Here is a 15,459-nt window from a genome sequence, read left to right as displayed (position 1 = left end):
ATAATAAAATGTGCACTTGATATAAATTGCTAAGCATTTCTGAATCCATGTCATGTTTACGGTTTGCGTGCTTGAGTGAGTTTCATACTGTGACTTGAAAAGCACATACCTGTGACAGTGAGAGAGACGACCTCGCTCTCAGAGGAGAAGTTATGGTTAAAAACATAGATGTGGTAAGAGCAGACGTAGCTTCCCTGGTGGGCGTGGTCTGCCTTAGAAAACTGGAAGTTGGCATACAGGACGTTGTCAGAGTGATTGACAGCTGGTTGGGTGTAGTTCTGTGTCGTGTTGGATGCAGTGAAGTTGAAGGTTGTGTCGGATGCAGTGAAGTTGAAGGTTGTGTCGGATGCAGTGAAGTTGAAGGTTGTGTCGGATGCAGTGAAGTTGAAGGTTGTGTCGGATGCAGTGAAGTTGAAGGTTGTGTCGGATGCAGTGAAGTTGAAGGTTGTGTCGGATGCAGTGAAGTTGAAGGTTGTGTCGGGTTCAGTGGGGTAGACCGTTGTGTCGGGTTCAGTGGGGTAGACCGTTGTGTCGGGTTCAGTGGGGTAGACCGTTGTGTCGGGTTCAGTGGGGTAGACAGTCGTGTCGGATGCAGTGAAGTTGAATGTCGTGTCGGATGCAGTGAAGTTGAAGGTTGTGTCGGATGCAGTGAAGTTGAATGTCGTGTTGGATGCAGTGGGGTCTGCTGTAGGAGACAGGACGTTGTCAGAGTGATTGACAGCTGTCTGGGTGTGGTCAGAGTGATTGACAGCTGGCTGGGTGTAGGTGCGTGTGATGTCGGGTCCAGTGAAGGTCAGCTGGAAGAAGCCTCCTGGGTACTGTGGCCGGATGGAGCAGCTGACGGTGAAGCTGGAACCCTCCATCACCTGCTGCTGGCCCTCGGAAACCCCCTTTATGGAACCCTCCATCACCTGCTGCTGGCCCTGGGAAACCCCCTTTATGGAACCCTCCATCACCTGCTGCGGCCCCTGCTGCTGGCCCTGGGAAACCCCCTTTATGGAACCCTCCATCACCTGCTGCTGGCCCTGCTGCCTGCCCTGGGAAACCCCCTTTATGGAGATTACGAAGGCAATGCTTGGCTTAAACAGCATATCTGTAACAAGACAGAGGTAACGGGGTTGAAACAACAGATTTATACACAGAGGTAACGGGGTTGAAACAACAGATTTATACACACAGAGGTAACGGGGTTGAAACAACAGATTTATATACACAGAGGTAACGGGGTTGAAACAACAGATTTATACACAGAGGTAACAGGGTTGAAACAACAGATTTATACACACAGAGGTAACGGGGTTGAAACAACAGATTTATATACACAGAGGTAACGGGGTTGAAACAACAGATTTATATACACAGAGGTAACGGGGTTGAAACAACAGATTTATACACACAGAGGTAACGGGGTTGAAACAACAGATTTATATACACAGAGGTAACGGGGTTGAAACAACAGATTTATACACAGAGGGAGGTAACTGGGTTGAAACAACAGATTTATATACACAGAGGTAACGGGGTTGAAACAACAGATTTATATACACAGAGGGAAAGGAGATTAAGGTCAAGTTAGAGACATCACATTATTATGACCAGGATAGAACCCAGAACCTTTGTGTCCACATGAGGACACAAATATCATTATTTAGGTTCTAATTTATCCTAAAACTGGAGATTTGCAAACAAAACAAACAATTACTTAGTCATTCTTAAGACCTTCAAATCCTTGCATGTAAAGTAAGCTGATCTGTTTTTAACGTTCTTGCCATTACGATAAATATACCATTTCTCTGGCAACCAGCCTACAAATTGATAAATATACCATTTATCTGGCAACCAGGCGACAGATTGATAAATATACCATTTATCTGCAACCAGCCTACAGATTGACGGACGGACAATAAGATAATACAAATATCACTGGTGAAGTCATTGTTTTACCTGAACATACCACCTCCAGTCTGGCAGTGGAACTGCCAGCCTCCTTCGTTCCACACTCCTTCAGTGAAGACTCAGAACCAACACAGGACGATGAAATCCACCAAACACGTTCATATGTAGAACCAGAAGTCCTTTCTGTTGAAACGGCAGAGCCGCAGTGCAGCTGTCGACACACTACAGATGATGACTTCCAGTTCCAGTCAGACCAACCATCCGCTGGTCTCCACTCTCCCTGGTGTTGCATCTCTACTATACCAATACACCTAGTGCTGCCTCCCACCAACCTGACATCATCAGACTCTGTACAGAGACAAGAGAATAAACAGTAACAATTTATATTACTTTCATTATGAAATTATCACAAAGCAATAGTGTCACTGTGACTTGACTTTTACCTGAGCAGGAGAGTCCAACGGTCTTGTAAGGTGAGCTGGTGTTTCTAGTTGAGTTTGAGGAGAGTCCAACGGTCTTGTAAGGTGAGCTGGTGTTTCTAGTTGAGTTTGAGGAGAGTCCAACGGTCTTGTAAGGTGAGCTGGTGTTTCTAGTTGAGTTTGAGGTTCCACAGTCCAGGAGAGCAGACTCACTGCCTTCACACTGGAACTCTTTGGTCCACGTTGAAACATTGCCCTCTCCATAGAGCGCCCCCTGGAGGACTGAAGGAGCCCCACAGCCTAACTGCCTACAGACCACCTCTGCCTCCTGCTGGTCAAAGTCACCTTCACGCACTGAGACCCATGACTGATTAGACTTCACCTCCACTCTGCCTGAACACTGACTAGAGCCATTCACCAACCTCACTGACCCTGGAGAGAGAGAGAGAGAGAGAGAGAGAGAGAGAGAGAGAGAGGGAGAGGGAGAGGGGTAGAGATAATAAAATATTAGAAGACATAAAATAATGTATTAAAAATTGATATACAGTGAGAAACAAATATATAGGCTATATAAGATATCATAGACAGATACATTAGCCTATCAATACGCAACAGTGTGTGTGTGTGTGTGTGTGTGTGTGTGTGTGTGTGTGTGTGTGTGTGTGTGTGTGTGTGTGTGTGTGTATGTGCGTGTGTGTGTGTGTGTGTGTGTGGCTCCATTGACCAGACAGCGTTTCTTTGTAAAACACTGAATAAATGACTGCAGTGGAAGTAGTTTGTTACCTGAACAGATCACCTCCAGTACGTAGAAGGAAGTAGCGGACATCTTTGTTCCACACTCCTTCAGTGAAGACTCAGACCCCACACAGGAAGCTGTCATCCTCCAGGACGGTTTATGTGTAACACTAGAACTCCTTTCTGTTGAAACGGCAGAGCCGCAGTCTAGCTGTCGACACACTACAGCTGCTGAGCTCCGGTTCCAGTCGGACCAACCATCCGCTGGTCTCCACTCTCTCTGGTGTTGCATCTCCAGTATGCCAGAACACGTACTGGGTCCTCCCACCAACCTGACAGCATCAGCCTCTGTACAGAGACCAGAGAGCATAAACAGTAACAATTAACACTGTCCCTCCCCAACACCAGGATAGAACACTGTCCCTCCCCAACACCAGGAGAGAACACTGTCCCTCCCCAACACCAGGATAGAACACTGTCCCTCCCCAACACCAGGATAGAACACTGTCCCTCCCCAACACCAGGATAGAACACTGTCCCTCCCCAACACCAGGATAGAACACTGTCCCTCCCCAACACCAGTATCCAGAGTTTATTCCCTCCCGAACACGAGTTCCACGAGTTACGTTTTCAACGTCTAATTCACCATTTATAATAACTTTGAAGACTTACGGGGTTTTCCCCGACAGAGTGACGAGGATGACGCAATCTGATGATTGTAACAGGAAATTGAAACCCAACATTGCCTTGCTAGGGCTTCTGGGAAACTGAGGCACAATGCAAACGCTTCCTGTCTGCTTTGTTGTTGTCGAGCGATGAGGACTTTGTCAACACGGCAACAAACGATCACACCGTTTTAAAGCGGATTTCTGACGAAAAGACGCGATGCTTCTTCAAAGGTTAGTGAGAACTAGGCATTCGACGCGGGATTGTGATTAGAAACTGTTAATATTACTTTCATTATGAAATAATAATCCAAACCGAAAGTAGAGGTTGTCTTTTACCTGAGCAGGAGAGTCCAACGGTCTTGTAAGGTGAGCTGGTGTTTCTAGTTGAGTTTGAGGTTCCACAGTCCAGGAGAGCAGACTCACTGCCTTCACACTGGAACTCTTCGGTCCACGTTGAAACATTGCCTTCTCCATAGAGCGCCCCCTGGAGGACTGAAGGAGCATCACAGCCTAACTGCTTACAGACCACCTCTGCCTCCTGCTGGTCAAAGTCACCTTCACGCACTGAGACCCATGACTGATTAGACTTCACCTCCACTCTGCCTGAACACTGACTAGAGCCATTCACCAACCTCACTGACCCTAGAGAGAGAGAGAGAGGGGGAGAGGGAGAGAGAGAGAGAGGGGAGAGAGAGAGAGGGAGAGAGAGAGAGAGAGAGAGAGAGAAAGAGAACATAATGGATGCAAATGGAAATAAGAAATCACACCCGTGTTAAGTGAGGGGCGCTTTCAAGTTTTTCCTTTTAAAGTTTTTCCTTTTTAAGTTAAGATTTTTTTAAGTTAAGTTTTGTGTGTGTGTGCGTGCGTGCGTTTTTCCTTTTTAAGTTTTTTTTTAAGTTAAGTTTTGTGTGTGTGTGCGTGCGTGCGTGCTTCCTTTTTAAGTTTTTTTTTAAGTTACGTTTTTTTTTAAGTTAAGTTTTTTTTAAGTTAAGTTTTGTGTGTGTGTGTGTGTGTGTGTGTGTGTGTGTGTGTGTGTGTGTGTGTGTGTGTGTGTGTGTGTGTGTGTGTGTGTGTGTGTGTGTGTGTGTGTGTGTGTGTGTGTGCGTGTGTGCGTGCGTGCGTGCGTGCGCGTGTGTGCGTGCGTTGTGTGTGATACAGCTGCGCCCTCTGGTGGTGGGCGGGTGGTGTTACAGCGTGACACACAGACACACAGACATGATCTGCTGGGTCTCATAGTAAATGCTCACTGCGTTCGCAATGACGTAATTATCAGACAGAACAAACATGGAAAAATGCCATCTGGGACAAGGAATAGGAGATACAGATAGAATGGAATATTATGGCGACGACGATCTAAGATGGATGATCCAGTACTGTGACAACAACATAGCTAGCTAACCGGCTAACGTAAGTAGCATTATGGCTCGATCGATCGAATGCACTATAAAAGCGCAATTGCCATTAATACCGGCAATGGCGGTAAGCGTAGTATTAAAAAAAAAGCTTCAATGACCTACATCTACGGCAATGGCGCTGACAGAATTAATGTTGGTTTAAAGGGACACTTCACCCTTTGAGGAAAAAAATATATGTTAATGACATTTAGAAGCTTTAGAACACTTTCCTGGGGGTCTTTATGTGTGTAATATGTGGTTTTAGATATTTTAGATTGTAGTAGTGAGCCCGGTGTCTCTGATGTCATGGACACTGGGCTCACTTCCTTCCTGGACTACATGTTGTCTCAGTAGACAGCCCTCTCCCTATCCACAAGGAGGAGCAGTGCACCAAAGAATTATGGGAATTGTAGTCCAGGAAGGAAGTGAGCCCAGTGTCCATGACATCAGAGACACCGGGCTCACTGGTAAAATCTAAAATATCTAAAACCACATATTACACACATAAAGACCCCCAGGAAAGTGTTCTAAAGCTTCTAAACGTCATTAACATATATTTTTTTGCAAAAAGGGTGAAGTGTCCCTTTAAGGAAAAACAAACATTAAACCTGTATATAGGAGGGTCTAACGCCCCCTAGCACCCCTCAACATTAACCTGTATATAGGAGGGTCTAGCGCCCCCTAGCACCCCTCAACATTAACCTGTATATAGGAGGGACTAGCTCCCCCTTGCACCCCTCAACATTAACCTGTATATAGGAGGGACTAGCGCCCCCTAGCACCCCTCAACATTAACCTGTATATAGGAGGGACTAGCGCCCCCTAGCACCCCTCAACATTAACCTGTATATAGGAGGGACTAGCGCCCCCTAGCACCCCTCAACATTAACCTGTATATAGGAGGGATTAGCGCCCCCTAGCACCCCTCAACATTAACCTGTATATAGGAGGGTCTAGCGCCCCCTAGCACCCCTCAACATTAACCTGTATATAGGAGGGTCTAGCGCCCCCTAGCACCCCTCAACATTAACCTGTATATAGGAGGGAATAGCGCCCCCTAGCACCCCTCGACATTAACCTGTATATAGGAGGGTCTAGCGCCTCAAAAATAACATCAGGTGCAAGTTGTTTTACTGAAGCCCTAAACACACACAGATAGAGAGAAAGATAAAAATAACATCAGGTAGTTTATAAAATAAAGAGGAACAACAGAACCAACCGAGCACAATGATCATCATCATCATCATCATCATCATGAGTCCATACAAACACATGCACACTGATTGAGTGACAGACAGACAGACAGACAGACAGACAGACAGACAGACAGACAGACAGACAGACAGACAGACAGACAGACAGACAGACATGTGTTCAAGTCATTGCTGAGTTACCTGAACATATCACAGTGGGTCTGCCTGCGATCAAACCTTCCCGTGCGATGTGAGAAGTCTCCATTACGACACAGTCGCTCAGTGAAGACTCGGAGCCAGCGCAGTAAGGTGTAATCCTCCATACGGGGTCACGTGTAAACCAAGCACTCCTTTCTGTTGAAACGGCAGAGCCGCAGTCTAGCTGTCGACACACTACAGCTGAAGACTGCAGGTTCCAGTGAAACCCACCATCCGCTGGTCTCCAGTCTCCCTGGTGTTGCATCTCAAGTGTTCCATTACAGTTACTGGTTCCTCCCACCAACCTGACCGCATCAACCACTGTAAAGAGAGTAAACATTTAATATAACTTTTATTATAATAAAATATGATATATAATAATCCAAACCGTAAGTATAGGTTGTCTTTTACCTGAGCAGGAGAGTCCAACGGTCTTGTAAGGTGAGCTGGTGTTTCTAGTTGAGTTTGAGGTTCCACAGTCCAGGAGAGCAGACTCACTGCCTTCACACTGGAACTCTTCGGTCCACGTTGAAACATTGCCCTCTCCATAGAGCTCCCCCTGGAGGACTGAAGGAGCATCACATCCTAACTGCCTACAGACCACCTCTGCCTCCTGCTGGTCAAAGTCACCTTCACGCACTGAGACCCATGACTGATTAGACTTCACCTCCACTCTGCCTGAACACTGACTAGAGCCATTCACCAACCTCACTGACCCTGGAGAGAGAGAGAGAGAGAGAGAGAGAGAGAGAGAGAGAGAGAGAGAGAGAGAGAGAGAGAGAGAGAGAGAGAGAGAGAGAGAGAATTAAACTGTCTCCCATCTCTTGCATGATATGTGTGAATCCAGGTGAATGGTGCACTCACTGCACCTTACATGGTCACATGATCAGGAGGTCAACAACCTGACCTGGTCACATGATCAGGAGGTCAACCACCTGACCTGGTCACATGATCAGGGAGTTATAACAGTCAAGTTGGTCCCAGCAGTGATCTGGAGATGGTGAGTGCAGCCGTGAACTCGTCCGTTGAACTGGAAGAGAAAACTACACTGTTTTGACAGCCGTGAAGTGGTTGGTTGAACCGGAAGTGGTTGTGTGAACTGGTTGGTTGAACCGGAAGTGGTTGTGTGAAGTGGTTGGTTGAACCGGAAGTGGTTGTGTGATGACACATAGCTTCAGTCCGGAGCGTCTTCTCAACATGTAAACATTGGTTTTCTCACGAGGTCAGACTAAAGCTTTATGAAGCTCTACACATCGTCCTTTACCTCAATCCGAGCCATAAAGATGTTTTAGATTGCGTGCCGTGCGCGTGTAAGCGGAGATTTGGGACATTCGATGATGTCACATCATGGAGTCCTATGGGTACTAGCCACTGATGCTAAAAACAGCTAACGGAGGGTACATAAAATACTATTAATTCTGGATTAATAGACGTTAAAGAAACCCCAGATTTATCGGGTTGGCAAAGGAGGGTTTAAGCAATAAAGCAGAGATATGCTGTGTGTGCCGTACGTCTCCTGCTACTGCTGACCTTTCAGTTTGGGTTCAAAGACAAACCGTTGACATGGTTGATGATGACAAACCGTTGACATGGTTGAAGATGACAAACCGTTGACATGGTTGAAGATGACAAACCGTTGACATTGTTGAAGATGACAAACCGTTGACATGGTTGAAGATGACAAACCTTTGACATGGTTGAAGATGACAAACCTTTGACATGGTTGAAGATGACAAACCGTTGACATGGTTGAAGAAGACAAACCGTTGACATGGTTGAAGATGACAAACCGTTGACATGGTTGAAGATGACAAACCGTTGACATGGTTGAAGATGACAAACCGTTGACATGGTTGAAGATGACAAACCGTTGACATGGTTGAAGATGACAAACCGTTGACATTGTTGAAGATGACAAACCGTTGACATGGTTGAAGAAGACAAACCGTTGACATGGTTGAAGATGACAAACCTTTGACATGGTTGAAGATGACAAACCGTTGACATGGTTGAAGAAGACAAACCGTTGACATGGTTGAAGAAGACAAACCGTTGACATGGTTGAAGATGACAAACCGTTGACATGGTTGAAGATGACAAACCGTTGACATGGTTGAAGATGACAAACCGTTGACATGGTTGAAGATGACAAACCGTTGACATGGTTGAAGATGACAAACCGTTGACATGGCTAAAGATGACAAACCGTTGACATGGCTAAAGATGACAAACCGTTGACATGGTTGAAGATGACAAACCGTTGACATGGTTGAAGATGACAAACCGTTGACATGGTTGAAGATGACAAACCGTTGACATTGTTGAAGATGACAAACCGTTGACATGGTTGAAGATGACAAACCGTTGACATGGTTGAAGATGACAAACCGTTGACATGGTTGAAGATGACAAACCGTTGACATTGTTGAAGATGACAAACCGTTGACATTGTTGAAGATGACAAACCGTTGACATTGCTAAAGATGACAAACCGTTGACATTGCTAAAGATGACAAACCGTTGACATGGTTGAAGATGACAAACCGTTGACATTGCTAAAGATGACAAACCGTTGACATGGTTGAAGATGACAAACCGTTGACATGGTTGAAGATGACAAACCGTTGACATGGTTGAAGATGACAAACCGTTGACATTGCTAAAGATGACAAACCGTTGACATTGCTAAAGATGACAAACTGTTGACATTGCTTAAGATGACAAACCGTTGCAGTGTTGAACTCATTGCCATACCTGAACAGGTGACCTTCAGTGTAACATTGCCATGATGAGACTTCACTGCGCCACACTCCGCCAGCGAAGACTCGGAGCCAACACAGGAAGATGGAATCATCCATCCAGGTACACTCGTAGAACTAGAAGTGAATTCTGTAGAAACGGCAGAGCCACAGTCTAAGTGCCGACACACTACAGACGATGACATCCTGTTCCAGTCAAACCAAGCCAACACTGGTCTGAAGTCTCCCTGGTGTTGCATCTCCAGTGCACCGTTGCAGTTACTGCTTCCTCCCACCAACCTGACGTCACCAGAATCTGTACAGGGAGCAATAAGCAGTAACAATGTGTAACTTTATGGACAACACCTGGAAGAATATAAGAATATAAATTATGTCACATTTGTTTACCTGTTGAGGTACGTGTTGGTTTAACTTGGAGAGCTGAGGAGAAAAATAATAGTAAAATAAACGTGTTTCACTGTAACAGAGGTCTGTCTGTCTGTCTGTCTGTCTGTCTGTCTGTCTGTCTGTCTGTCTGTCTGTCTGTCTGTCTGTCTGTCTGTCTGTCTGTCTGTCTGTCTGTCTGTCTGTCTGTCTGTCTGCGTTTAAATGAAAATAAAGTCAAGTAGCCTAATAATTGTAATCAGTTTAAACAGTAATACAGCATTAATAGTGAGGTGATATTCCAGTAAACAGTAATACAGCATTAATAGTGATGTAATATTCCAGTAAACAGTAATACAGCATTAATAGTGAGGTGATATTCCAGTAAACAGTAATACAGCATTAATAGTGAGGTGATATTCCAGTAAACAGTAATACAGCATTAATAGTGATGTAATATTCCAGTAAACAGTAATACAGCATTAATAGTGAGGTGATATTCCAGTAAACAGTAATAAAGCATTAATAGTGATGTAATATTCCAGTAAACAGTAATACAGCATTAATAGTGAGGTGATATTCCAGTAAACAGTAATACAGCATTAATAGTGATGTAATATTCCAGTAAACAGTAATACAGCATTAATAGTGATGTGATATTCCAGTAAACAGTAATACAGCATTAATAGTGATGTAATATTCCAGTGAACAGTAATACAGCATTAATAGTGATGTGATATTCCAGTAAACAGTAATACAGCATTAATAGTGAGGTGATATTCCAGTCTCTACTCACAGCAGTCTGCAGGTTCATCTGACCCCTGACCCCTGACCCGTGACCCCTCCATCTGGTCCCCACAGTCATCCACTGGGTCACATTTCCACGACAACGGAAGGCACGTGTCATTCTGACAAACAAACTGAAGGGGGAGACAGAATCACTAATGTATCAAAAGCAGACGATATAAGATATATGATATAAGATATAAGATATGCATACATACATGCCAGATGAGGCATATCTTAAGTCTTATGACTTAACCCATTGAGAACCACATTCTACAACAAATGTCTTCTAAATCGTGACAGTTTTCTGAAAAAACTGTGTTTCTATATCAGTGGTTCTCAAACTATTTCATGTGAAGCAAATATTAGGGTTATAAACGTCCGCTGTGAAAGAATATGTATGCAAAGATTTTCGCCACATTTTCACGATTAAAAAAAGGCATGAAAAAATAGCAGATCTACAGGCTCGTAGTGCCGCGCTACGATTTTGTAGATCTGCCATTTTTCAACAGCTAATCACCTGGCTGGCAGTGCAGCTGGACATGCACTGCTTGTTGTCAGCTGACCGGTAGGAGTCTGTGGGACAGGAACACCTGTAGCCTCCTCCAGGTGAGAGCAGACACAGCTGACTGCAGCCTCCATTGTTGGTCTGACACGGATGAGCAGACACTGCAGGGTGGAGAAAACATGCACACATGTAATGAATGAGAACACACACCTATATGTTACTGCAGTGTTTTATAAACCTTTATAAAACACACATGTAATGAATGAGAACACACACCTATATGTTACTGCAGTGTTTCATTATAAACCTTTATAAAACACACATGTAATGAATGAGAACACACACATATATGTTACTGCAGTGTTTTATAAACCTTAATAAAACACACATGTAATGAATGAGAACACACACATATATGTTACTGCAGTGTTTCATTAAAAACCTTTATAAAACACACATGTAATGAATGAGAACACACACATATATGTTACTGCAGTGTTTTATAAACCTTTATAAAACACACATGTAATGAATGAGAACACACACCTATATGTCACTGCAGTGTTTTATAAACCTTTTGTACTCAAAACACACCAATGTGTCAAAGTCTAAATCATAAAACTGTATTCATAGTGAAAATATATGAACTACTAAGTTCACAATGTGTCGCATCACATTATGAACTTGTAGATCAGCTATTTTTGGGCAATTTGTTGTTGTGGTTGTTGTTATTGTAGGGTAAAAAAGATAAATAAAAAAAAAATGTCCAGGATAGTTGATGGCAGGTTATGACAGATGGAATGACTTTTCATAACAGATGAAATTATCCAATAATGAAGAGTAGTAATGAGAGTGTTGTATACAGTAGGTGGTACAGACCCTCAGCTTGGCGATCAGGATGGTACATGTGGATGTCATATGGACGGTGCAGGTTACTGATGACTGTGATCTTGTTGGTTCCCTGAGTCCTGTCGGCTCTGTAGATGGACCTCCAGTCTGTCCAGTAGACGTGATCCTCAAACAGAGTCAAAGCCCAGACGCCGTCCTGACTCACAGCTATGGACACAACAGTCACAATTTTATACAATAAATCAACAGTGTTATAAAGAGTAATATAACACAAGTTCAAATTAACAAGTTTAACATAAATAAGTAAATACTGCCCTCATTGTGTGTGTGTGTGTGTGTGTGTGTGTGTGTGTGTGTGTGTGTGTGTGTGTGTGTGTGTGTGTGTGTGTGCGTGCGTGCATGTGTTTGTGTGCGTGGTTGTGCGTGCGGGTGTGCGTGCGTGCAAGTGTGCGTGTGCGACTGTGTGTTTGTGTGCGTGCATGTGTGCGTGGTTGTGTTTGCGTGTGTGCGTGAGTGGACGTGTGCACGGTTTGTGTGCGTGTGCATGCGTATGCGTGTGTGTTTGTGCGTGCATAAGAGAGGAAGAGCGTGTGCATTTCTCTCTCTGTGTGTGTGTGTGTGTGTGTGTGTGTGTGTGTGTGTGTGTGTGTGTGTGTGTGTGTGTGTGTGTGTGTGTGTGTGTGTGTGCGTGCGTGTGTGTGTGCGTGCATGTGTTTGTGTGCGTGCATGTGTGCGTGGTTGTGCGTGCGGGTGTGCGTGCGTGCAAGTGTGTGTGTGTGTGTGCGACTGTGTGTTTGTGTGCGTGCATGTGTGCGTGGTTGTGTGTGCGTGTGTGCGTGAGTGGACGTGTGCACGGTTTGTGTGCGTGTGCATGCGTATGCGTGTGTGTTTGTGCGTGCATAAGAGAGGAAGAGCGTGTGCATTTCTCTCTCTCTGTGTGTGTGTGTGTGTGTGTGTGTGTGTGTGTGTGTGTGTGTGTGTGTGTGTGTGTGTGTGTGTGTGTGTGTGTGTGTGTGCGTGCGTGCATGTGTTTGTGTGCGTGGTTGTGCGTGCGGGTGTGCGTGCGTGCAAGTGTGCGTGTGCGACTGTGTGTTTGTGTGCGTGCATGTGTGCGTGGTTGTGTTTGCGTGTGTGCGTGAGTGGACGTGTGCACGGTTTGTGTGCATGCGTATGCGTGTGTGTTTGTGCGTGCATAAGAGAGGAAGAGCGTGTGCATTTCTCTGTGTGTGTGTGTGTGTGTGCGTGTGTGTGCGTGCATGTGTTTGTGTGCGTGCGGGTGTGCGTGCGTGCAAGTGTGCGTGTGCGACTGTGTGTTTGTGTGCGTGCATGTGTGCGTGGTTGTGTTTGCGTGTGTGCGTGAGTGGACGTGTGCACGGTTTGTGTGCATGCGTATGCGTGTGTGTTTGTGCGTGCATAAGAGAGGAAGAGCGTGTGCATTTCTGTGTGTGTGTGTGTGTGTGTGTGTGTGTGTGTGTGTGTGTGTGTGTGTGTGTGTGTGTGTGTGTGTGTGTGTGTGTGTGTGCCAAATGCAAACAAACTAATCACGCCCCGTTAGATGACGCACCATGGCTACAAACGCTTGCACTCGACCCCCACCCTGGCCAAGACCTACGCTGAAAAGACTATCAGCGGAAGTGGCGGAAGTGTTGCGTGTAAGATAACTACGTCACGCGGTGCTGCTGTGTTTACTAGTCCCCACCCAATGATCATTTCAGCGGGAATACATTTTCGGGAACACAACGCTGCGATTGGTCAAAAAACGTTAACTTCCGGGGGGGGGGGTTACACGGCGGAAGTGCCGCCTTTCGATAGCTTATCTGCCTTAGGTTGTGACCAGGCTCTTCTTTTTCGCAGTTAAGTGAGCCTGGGACCGAGGCTACTCGACCCCCCACAATATAGCCCAGAGACCCGTAACTTTACAGCCAGTGAGGTGGAAGATGTGATCAATAGCCTGCCAAACAACAAGGCGAGTGGCGCTGACGGTGTCACATATGAAAATCTAAAAGCCACTAACTCATCTCAAATTCTGGTAAATATATCCTACATTCAGGTTTTATGTGGGAATACTCGGACTGATCCAATCAAGCTTGGTAGGCCTATACGTATTAAAACAGGGTGTCCCTGGAGTGCGGTGAATTTTATCCGTGCAATTAATCACTGGCTCAAATGGATGCGCCAGTGTGCACCTGAAGGAATAAGATCACCAAACCCAGTCCAGGGGTAGGCTACGCCGATGATGTGCAAATTGCGTCACATCAAGAGAACGTAATTCTAGCTATGCTCTCCCTATCCGAATGAAACTGGACTTGATCGACTCCTCCCCCCTCCCTATCCGAATGAAACTGCAGGCAATCAGAGAATTGGCACTCGCCAAAATTCAACATCTATTCTCGAATATCCATTTGCCACAGAACACCCTTACAGAACTGAATAACAAGGCAGTGCGCTTGGTGAGGGGCTGGTTCTGTCTCAATACTCACTCCACCCGTGCCATACTGTTTCAGCCCATCAGAGATGGTGGTCTGGGTGTACCGAATATTGAATGGGTTTACACCGCCACCAGAACCAGTCACCTTATAAATATGCTCAACAGCGACGACCCCACGGTCAGGGAAATGGCTCGCGAGTCACTCATTCAACACATGCAGCGACGTAAAGTACCACCCGCGCTGGAGAATGAGACGCAGTTCCTTGGATTCAAGACTAAGGCGAATGGTAAATTGGACATTAAAGCCGCTGGATTCGGTGTGCGGTCCGACTGGATGGATCTTAATGATCTATGCCAGCGATCAGGATTACAGTTAAAATGGGTGGCGCCTGATACAACAACTGCTGCGCTCAACAACAGCATCATCATAGATCCGCGTGTCCGTGCATGTGCGACCTACGAGCAGGACGGTACGCACCATGAACTGTCAATCAAATCCGCGACCGCAAGAGCCACCATTCTAGGAATGAAGCGATAAGAAAGTGCACAACACTGGACCAGTCTGAGGCTGCAGGGAAAACTGGCTCTTCTTCCCTTTGCAAACCACTCATTATCACACTCTGTAGGCTACTGTCAAATAACACCATTTTTTCCATTCTTATTTTCACTATTAAAGCCTGTTTACAGGTGTTGCCGACCAAGTTCAACTTGGCAACCTGGTACCCATCAGCACACGACCCACACTGCATCCTACATCCAGTACCACATGACAAAGAAACAGTCGCACACATCTTAAATGGCTGCAGCCACTATAAAGGACTGTACATTGCCAGACATGACCGTCTGGTGGACCTGGTCTCAGACAAGATCAGAGGAGTACAGGACAGGACAACAAGAATGTATAAACACAGCACTGTAAACATAGACTGGTTTGATCACAATGACACACATGTCAATTCACTACAAGATATTCCAAATACCCCAGATATTGTGTTCATTAATGAAATTAGAAAAACTGTCACTATATTTGAAATAGGCTGCCCTGTATATGGACACTTGATCTGTATATGGACACTTGTTTTACATCCAAACTTATGAAATATCAGCTTCTGGTGGAACGTATTATGGCCTTGGGATATAACTGTCAACTTATTGTCCTTGTATTTGGAAGTCTGGGCCATGTCCATAAACTTGTGCTCAGGGGTCTGCAAAAAAAAAATCTGGAGAAGGCGTTGTTTCATTTATCCCTAGGTGGCTTAAAAA

The 15,459-nt window shown here is 45.2% G+C and overlaps 1 long non-coding RNA gene across 1 annotated transcript; it reads right to left on the bottom strand.

Annotated features, from left to right (window-relative positions):
* Positions 1 to 2,597: 2,597 nt before the first annotated feature.
* On the bottom strand, positions 2,598 to 4,193 carry LOC306931791. Its single transcript, XR_013791064.1, has 3 exons — positions 4,055 to 4,193; positions 3,099 to 3,398; positions 2,598 to 2,747 (listed from the first exon to the last, which is right to left on the bottom strand). It is a non-coding gene; the product is annotated as an uncharacterized lncRNA (long non-coding RNA).
* Positions 4,194 to 15,459: the final 11,266 nt, after the last annotated feature.

This window comes from Electrona antarctica (assembly GCF_951216825.1).
Source record: "Electrona antarctica genome assembly, contig: SUPER_10_unloc_2, whole genome shotgun sequence".
NCBI classification, from domain to species: domain Eukaryota; kingdom Metazoa; phylum Chordata; class Actinopteri; order Myctophiformes; family Myctophidae; genus Electrona; species Electrona antarctica.
This window is presented reverse-complemented; position numbering and strand designations above follow the sequence as displayed.